Here is a 9,851-nt window from a genome sequence, read left to right on the forward strand (position 1 = left end):
ATTTTAGAGAAGGTTCCATGAGGTGCTGAGAAGGTATATTCTTTTGGGTTTGGTTGGAATGTTCTATAGATGTCTGTTAAGTCCATTTGAGTCATGACATTTGTTAGTTCTCTCGTTTCTCTCTTAAGTTTCAGTCTGGCTAACCTTCCATAGGTGAGATTGGAGTGTTGAAGTGTGTGGAGTTTGATGTGTGATTTAATCTTTAATATTTTTTCTTTTACATATGTGGATGCTCTTGTATTAGAGGAAAAGATGTTCAGGATTGAGACTTCATCTTGATGGATTATTCCTGTTATGACTATTAAGTATCTTCCTCCATCTCTTCTGATTGATTTTAGTTTGAAAACTATTTTGTTAGATATTAGGATAGCTACACCTGCTTGTTTCTTAAATCTTGCCCTGTAGTCAGACAGATGAATATCATAAATATCATCATAGGATCTTTGTAGGGCCCAGGTCTACCCTTGTTCCTGGGGTGCATCTTGAGGACAGTTTCTGGTCAGCCAGCTAAAATATTCTGTTTGTTCCTGTGCTTCCTCTGCCCCTCCTGGTGATTAGCTGTAGGGCATTGTTGACTCCATCTTTGGTGTAGTAATTTCCCACCTACCCGGGCAGAAATCCTTGTGCAGCAGCTAGGTACATAAGGATTTCCCCAAGGTTGAATAAACGGCATTCGGCTGATCTCCTTTCGAATGACCCAGGTCTCTTTGTGTGTTCTTTCAATCTCCAGGCCCTTGCCCGACTTGCATATGGTACAGTGGTGTGCGAACTGTACTGAGGGAGTAACACAAAATCGGGTGTTACAATTAATCTTCATCAAGCATCTGATGGAAACAGGCAGAGACCCATATTGGAGCACTGGACTGAGCTTCCAAAGTCCAGTTGAAGAGTTGGAGAAATGAGAATATAAGCAAAGAGGTCAAGACCACGATGGGTCCACCCAATGAAACAATCTACCTGAGCTTATGGAACTCACCAACACCAGCCAGATTGGGAAGGAACAAGCATAGTATCAACCTCATCCCTCTAAATGTAATTGACAGTTGCATGACTGGGGCATACTGAGAGGTCATAGGCAGTGACACCAGGATTTATTTCTACTGCTTGATTTATCTCTACTTCTCTTTGGATGGATGCCTTGCTCAGCCTAGATACAGGAGGGAGGGCCTTGGACCTTCCCCAAAGCAATGTGCCTTACACTCTCTGAGGAATGGATGGGGTGGGAGGGTTTGTGGAGGGAATGGGAGGAAGAGAGGGAGTGGGAATTTGGATTGGTATTCATAATGATAAATTAGTTTGTTTTCTTTCTTAGAAAAATAAAAATGTAATAAAATAGAAAAATTGATAAACTATCTGTTTAAAAATGCTAAGTAATAAGAATTAACTTTTAAAAAGCCTTTATCACATTGATTAAATCTGAAAGGCTTTTCTATAGGATGCATTCTTTTATGGTTTTGGAGAGTAGTGTTAAATGTAAAGACTTTCCCACATTGGTTACAGTCATAGGGGCTTGAGGTACAGAACCGACATAAATTATTTACCAAACCAGAGTGGAGGCATGGGTATAATTGAGGCATAGATCACATGGCATTATGAGGAGGGCATCTCAGGTTTTACTCTAATCCTGAAGATTACCCACATTTGTTATCCAAAGTTTTTATATCAAAATGTAAACTGAGGGGCTGGAGAGATGGCTCAGTGGTTAAGAGCTCTGCCTGCTCTTCCAAAGGTCCTGAGTTCAATTCCCAGCAACCACATGGTGGCTCACAACCATCTGTAATGAGATTTGGTGCCTCTCTGGCCTGCAGGGATACATGCAGGCAGAGCACTGTATACATAATAAATAAAATTTAAAAAAAAATGTAAACTGAGTGTGGATGTTCATTAACATTCTGTTTCTTGGGTAACAGAGGAGAATGACTTATGTCATCCACAACTATGGCTGCTTTGTCACCTAGACTGAATTAACACTTCTTCCCTAGGTGACCTCCTAAACTACAGTAGAAGGAGCAAAGCAACATTAACATATCCTGGCCCTTTTCTTAGGTTGGTGTCAGGTTGTCTCAAAAGCAGGTACAAATATGCCCTGAAGTTTGCTTAGAATTCTGGCCACCATGCAATGTAGAAATATGGGCCTGTATGATATGGACCCTACAATACTTTCTCTTATTAATTTTAATAAAACCTGTGCCTTGCAACAGGACAAATGATCATATCTGCTTTAGGCAAAGATTTCTTCATTTACCCAAATTTACCTGTCATTAGACACAAGTATGCTAATTATGCAAGCTCCTGTCTTAGGCATCTGGGGAGAAGAAGCTTCAAACCTGTCTCTGACTGCTGACCTCTCTGAACAAAAGAGATTAAGGGAGAGAAATACCTTTGGGTTCTGTGTCTTGGAGCTATACTTTCTAGTCAGGAGAGATCAAAATGTTTTTTTGAATAATCATGCTCCTAAAGACTATAATTTCCTATTTAAAAAAAGATGAGGGTCACCTGAGTTGAAAATGTTTCTTCCGCTGCTCTACAGAACCATTTAACAATTTTACATGGCATCAAAATCTAGAGTTCTTAACACATGTGTAGTAGGGAGAGAGGGCCTGCTTTTGGTCCTGGCTGCTCCACTAGTTTATACCCGAAATAACCACACAGAAATTCTATTAATTAAATTACTACCTGACCCATTATCTCTAGCCTTTTATTGGCTCTCACATCTTGACTAACCCATTTTTATTAAATCTGTGTATCACCACGTGACTGTATCTTACCGGCAAGATTTTAACCTACATCCATCTCAGGCCTGAGATTTATGGTATCTGCCACACTGCTCTTCCCAGAATTCTGTTCTGTCTTCCCTGCCTACCTGAGTTTTGCCCTATCAACTAGGCCAAGGCAGTTTCTTTAATAACCAATAAAAGCAACACAAATACAAAAGGGCCTCCTATACTACACATGCATTAAATCCAAATATTTGCAGGGCATGTCAAAATTTTCTCAACATCTTATAAGCAGTTACAAACATTAGGTCAATACCATAATTCTAGAATGGGAATTAACAATAAATCCACAATTTAACATATCACAATCTTCTTAAATTCGTATTAATCAAAAGACAAGAAAAGTTTTTTTGATAGATGAGTGTATAATGACATTACTGTTATCAAATACCAATTTCAGTTTGTGAGCAGTAGTTAAAACTTCTTAAGTGAAGAGGTGTTTAATCATTTCTTATTTTGAGTCTTTCTTCTCCTGAGGGGATACTTAGGTGTTAGTTCACAGGTCCAATATTTTAATCAAAATGAGTACTGTGTCCCAAAGATTAAAACAGTCAGATGCTCAGTCTGCATTTCTAATTTTGATCCAAAGTAAACTGGATTCAGGCTGCAAACAAGTTGTAGTCATTGTGCAGCAGGGTCTCTAAGATTGTCTGTATCCCAAGTATCTGGAAGCAGTTCAGCATCCCACAGTGCAGAATGGCATCCTGCAGCAAAGCGTGGTGGCAGCAGGCCCTGCAGATCAAGCACTCCTCTCCAAAGGAGCAGGGAAGACTGGACCAGGGTTATTTCTCCTGCTCCTCGTTGGGATCATTTGCAGCTACAATATCATTGGGATAGCCACTCCATTTTTGTACATGTTGTCACCTCATCCAGCTTTTTTTTAATGAAAAAAGCACAAACACATCCTTGACCCCAAATTAATATAGGGCTATGTCTTTTTATATCCAGTGCTAAGTCTTTTTCATCTTGTCTTAAGAAAGTTCACCTTAGTAAATTAATATAGGGCTATGTCTTTTATATCCAGTGCTAAGTCTTTTTCATCTTAAGAAAGTTCACCTTACTGCCACCATGTCACCACGTTTATGGCAGATCTGTCTGCGGCTGTCATCATTTTAAGTTGCTTATAATAAGCCATGCACACTCCACAATTTCTTTCCATTATTAACCATATATACAGTCCTTCCATTGGAAAAGCCATTTGTAAAATTTAGCCTAACATACTTTAAAGAATCTTTAGCTGCAACATTAGCATAATATAGTTGTGCAAATAGCAGCAATGATCAGTTGGGAAAATATTATTACTCTGGCCTTTAAAATGAGTAAACACAATTATCCAAGAATAACCATCTTAAAATTATCAATTAATTTATTGCTTAGTTTAAGAACCACTGACCATAGTCAAAATTCTGTTAAAACATCTCCTAGATTCCATACTGCTCTTTTGTATTAAACAAGCTACTGTTTCAAATTACGAGTTTAATATCTTACCTGGCAAAATGGGAAGGAGTAGCCGTATGAAGTGTACCACTTTTCCATAAAACTGTTATACAATAAGTTTTGTAATTAATATATATACATCTCATAGCTAAAACATAATCAATATACTCTACCTGCTTGTGTTTGGCAGCTTCTATGAGATGTCTATTGGAAATTGGCTCATTGTTCCCTTTAAGAATTTTACTTAGTGGCCCAAGGTCTCCTGTAAGAATATTATAATTAAGGCTTTAGCTGTAGTGGTGAGGCAAGCAGGCCTGCTTTTCATCCCGCCCGGCTCCCGCACGGCTAGCTTTATACCCGAAATAGCACACAAATTGTATTCTTTTAAACACTGCCTGGCCCATTAGTTCTAGCCTCTTATTGGCTAATTCTCACATTTTGATTAACCCATTTCTAATAATCTGTGTAGCACCATGAGGTGGTGGCTTACCGGGAAAGATTCAACATATCTGACCTGGTGGCTGGCTCCATGGCAGTCTGCCTGAGGAATCTGCCTAACTTCCCTTCCCAGCATTCTGTTCTGTCTACTCCACCCACCTATGTTCTGACCTATCAGGCCAAGCAGTTTCTTTATTAATTAACCAATGAAAGCAACAGATAGACAGATGACCCTCCTCCATCATTTAGCCATTGCATATCTCATTAAGAGTTTGTAAACTATCTTTTTCTCAAGTTTTGAGTCTGCCTAGTTGATAGGAAAATAGAAAAAAGGAAGCATATTCCACTAATGTGCTGGGAAGTACTGAATCTCAGGTACATGTGTCTGCAGAGTAAGTCAGTAAGAATTTTTTTCAATAATGTCTGCTTCTATTGCTGTTCCAAAACTTATGCTCTGTTGAACTTCAGCATTGTCTTTCCTCAGGGATGCACTGTGGTCTCAAAGTATATACCAAGTAAAACATCTCCACCCCAAGTTGTTGCTTTCTTTTATATTACACCAATAGAAAGTCAATAAGACAGTGTTCTATGCCTTCTCTATGAATGTTAGAATCTGTAAATGTGTGTATGTGACCACTGTGCACTTCAGTCTTTAACTTTTACCATATTTAAGACTAGTTTCTATATGTTGTGTGTTTCTATATTTTGTATGACTGAATGGATGGTTTTACATATGCAGGCATTATCCACTATCACACTTCTATATCACTGTAGGGGAACTAAGAACAGGTGTGCACTGACATGTATGTTAAGCATATGTGTTTTGTAGTCTAAACATAGTATTTACACATTGGTTTCAAGCATTCTAACTACTTTCATAGGTCCTCAATTGAAGTAACCATCACTTTCAGATGTCTTTGCCTTGTTCAGACTTCGTAAGGACACCCTTTAGTATACTGAATAATATTCTCTTAAAGGAGAAAGAGAACTGTATTTACACCTATGAAGTTCTAATAATAAATGTCAGAAAATATGTCAATCATTCCCCCAAAATTCATTTAAATGTCATTGTTAGAATTCTTGGTACAGGTTTAAAGGAGAGGGGACAGCTTATGTTTACAACCTGAGTTATATGCAAAACAAAGTAGCAGGCCTTGATGAATTTTCATAAAGACAAATAACAAGAATGAAAAACACTTTCTCTAGAAGTCATACATCATTAAACTCCTAGAGCCTTGCATTCCATCTTGAGGAAAAGGTTTCAGAACCACATCAATATCCAAAGTGCTGGTCTGTAAGGTGCTGCAGATGGGAAAGAACTGATTTTATCATCCTGAATTCTATTTGGTGACTTCAAGTGAAACCTCTGCTGTCACATCATGTCTTTCTGCTACATATACTGAGAGAGCTGCCCTATGTCAGATTTTTATGGTTATCCCTGACTACAACAGTTGTGCCAGCTGATGGGTTATACCTCACAACCCTGGTTGCTACATACATTTGCTTAGAGAGAAATCTGGTTTATCAATTATATCAGAGAACAAAATCCAAATTAAAAATAAAATCACTCATTTTGCCTTTAATGCTGAGTCACTTCTGAGGTCATCAGATAGATTTGTTGGTAAACATACTCACCACCCAGCCTGATTAAACTAAGTTTCTTAAAAGGGCCTTCATACTATGGAAGAATATTGAATCCAACAAAATGTGCTCCGAACTTCACTTGTGTGATATTGCTCCCACTCAATATAAAACATACAGAGGCATGATATACACACACACACACACACACACACACACACACAAAGTGTGATCTGACACTATTTGTTGCCCATCTATAGCTGCTTGATGGGTATGCCATCAACCAATCTTGGAAAAATCCTTTTGGAAAGGAGCTGTAATTCAACATGAAGGTTATTCCTCCCTGTAGATTAGTTAAGACATTACTGTTATTGACTGCTTTAAGTCTATTTGGGGGTCTGTAACCCTGCTCACAAATAAATCACACATGGAGACTTATTAGTGCTTACAAATGCCATGCCTTAGCTCATCTTGTTTCTTTCCAGCTTTTATTAATTTAATTATCCCACCTACCTTTTGCCTCTGGGCTTTTCCTCTATACCTGTTTCTTACTTCTTGGCCTGCTGTGTAGCTAGGTCTTTGGCCACTGGGTCCTCCTCCTTTTCTGGCTATTCTTTTCTCTTCTCCCAGATTTCTCCTTCTATATATTGTTTTTCAGTCCCGCCTATACTTTCTCTTGCTTTTCTATTGGCCATTCAGTGCTGTAGTAAAATTGGGTTTTAAACAGGCAACTTAACACAGTTTTACAGAGTTAAACAAAAACAACATAAACAAAAGTAACTTACCTTAAAATAATATTCCACAACACTTTCCTTAATTAGTGTTCTCCCTTCCTGCAGAGGGAGAATTCCATTTCTGTTTTAGTATTCCATTATGGGTACTATATTTTGAAAGATGTGATTGCTATAGTTCTCAACACTGCCCCTACTGAATCCTCTCTTCAGCTTTGGGGTTCAGTACATTAATAAATACTAAACCTGTATAGGAAGATGTATTATTTCCTATGTCTCAGATTATGACTTATCTTTGTTCTTGTAGCTATAATATTATTACTTCTAACTTTCGGGATTTATGTTGTTTTTTTAGTTGAATATCTGAAGTCAAATTTAGGAGTTTACTGACAGTATTTGTGTTTTGTATCATGATGCGGTCATTTCCTTTGAAATCCTGGATTAGATTTACTAAAGGAAGTGACAAAAGAAAAATTATCAATCTTCACATCAAATATGATATTCATTTATTGGATACATGACCTTTAGAATAGTTTTATCTTTGATGAAACTTATTGTAACTGATATGTACTGAAAGTACTAACGGCAAACTTTGTGCTCATTTTTCTCTACTTCAATTATAGAACTGCCCTCTTCTGAACTCTTGGTATCGATAATTCCATTCAACTAAAGTCATTTTCCTGAGAGATATTAAATCTACAACCTCTTGTTTTTCTCTCAATACCTGTTGATTGAGAGTCAGGTGTACTGGCAGAGTTAAAAACATGAGAATGAAAAGGCACCAGAAAGCATTATGGGAATTATACATTAGTGACACGGAAGAGGACTCGGCCTCAAAAGTCAAGGATAACTGTCCAAAGTATGTTTCAATAGGACACCTTAAAGATGTCCCATAAAATAACATCCTGAATCTTTTCATTTTGAGAATGTACCACAATGTGAATACAGGGCACCCAGATTTACATATATCTTTCAACCTCCAAGTGATGTCACTTTGTGTCAAAATTGCATTTAAAATTAACTAGCAAATTCCACAATTTGGTCCTTGACACACAACCAGAAAAATCTCTTAACAGATCATACCTGTCTATTCCTGGTCACCACGGCTCATGTTGAATTTAATATTAAGCACTTTCAATTTCCTAAATTCCATAGATTTTAGAAATTTCATCCCTTAAAAGTTCTAAGGAGCAGATACTGGATAGCCCAGACTCCTAGCATCAGTGCTGCTCCCAGTTTGCACCAGATTGCCTGAAATTAACTACATAGACAAGACTGGCCTCAAACTCAGAGACATACCTGCCTCTGCCTCCATAGTACATGGACTAAAGGGATGTTCCGCCATACTTATCAATCTATATTTTTAATCCTTTTATGTGATTGGTGTTCATTCTTTGCTGGAGGAAATATCTGTCAACTCTAGACGGACAAAGTAGGCTCAGTGATGCCTTTCTTGGTTGATAGGATGGGAGTTAAATTTTTAGTTCAATTTCAACTCAAGAGTGACACTGCCTTCCTGAATAATATCCAGATTAAAGTTTAAAAGTGAATTAATGATCAGCCAATTATATGATTAGGGATTCTGTTTTTCACACATCTTAGTTGTATGACTGCTACAGCAAAGACTGTCAACCAAAGTTTTCATAATCTGAGCTCTAGAATTTCTAACATCTCTAAATTTATGAGGTCACTATGCATTTTAAATCATTCTACAAGTAACTATAGATATAAATGTAATATAATTCACTAGTTTTTTGGAGTATAAAGCAAATTTCCATGATTTCATCAATAAACATATCAGAATGATCATTGAATAGATCCTTCTTCCAGAGATTTTATCTGTTCACAGCACAATAAAAGGACTTTCTGCAGGCATTGGAGTTGCCATATAGCAGGGAAATCAGTTGCAGAAATTGCCAAGACATTAGAAACTAATGTTATGGCTAGAGATGGCTAGTAGATAAAAACATTTGGTGAAATCACAGGGACATCAGTTTGAAATCAGCCCTCAAGGCAGTGGGTCACAAATGTCTATAACTCTAGCTCTAATGGTGTAATACCATCTCCTGCTTTCACTAAGCACATATCTTCACACAAAGATGCAAATAAATAGGAAATGTGAGGAAGCTAACATATATATTTAATGTATACATATAAATTAGAAAAATAAAACAAAGCATGGAAGAAATTTATCTTTTAGAATGAAATGAAATTTGTGAAACCAGGGGGCAATATCTGTATGTCTTGCATTTCTTAGATCACATGTTTTCTCACAGAGATAACAGATATGAAGTATTATTGGCACAGTCTCTGAAAATATCATGGTTTGTTCCTAGAAACTGAAACATTAACTAAAAAGCTCCATAACTATTATAATATTATAACTATTATCTCAGAGAGATATATCACTATATAGCAAACATCACAAAACAATACACAAAATTACTCAGATTCTTTAGAATGTCCAGATTACAATGTGGAAAGTTCAATACTCTAAAATGTGTTCCTAAAATGAGCTTTAATTCAAAGAAAAAAAGGCAATATAAGTTTTACACAGGAACCATAATGTTTTTTAAACAGTAACAATGTTTTGTCATTGCCTAATACACAAATTCTAACTTGAATATCAGGTCATAATTTCTCAATTAACATTTTCTTTGTTTTCTGTGATTTGCTAGTTTGTTTCTTAAAAGGGCATGTGTGTTTATTAGTATACACACGTGCAATAGTGTACGTGTAGAAGCAAAAGATCAGGTATCTGTTCACTCCATCCTGCATTTCAGTTTTAGGGATGTCTAAATAGGCAGCAAGCACCTCAGCAACAAAACCTCAGTAAGTTAACATACTGTCACTTCTTTGTGTTGCGAGAGGTCCTTCCACTCCTCCA

The sequence above is a fragment of the Chionomys nivalis genome, chromosome 2 (genome assembly GCF_950005125.1).
Source record: "Chionomys nivalis chromosome 2, mChiNiv1.1, whole genome shotgun sequence".
NCBI classification, from domain to species: Eukaryota; Metazoa; Chordata; class Mammalia; order Rodentia; family Cricetidae; genus Chionomys; species Chionomys nivalis.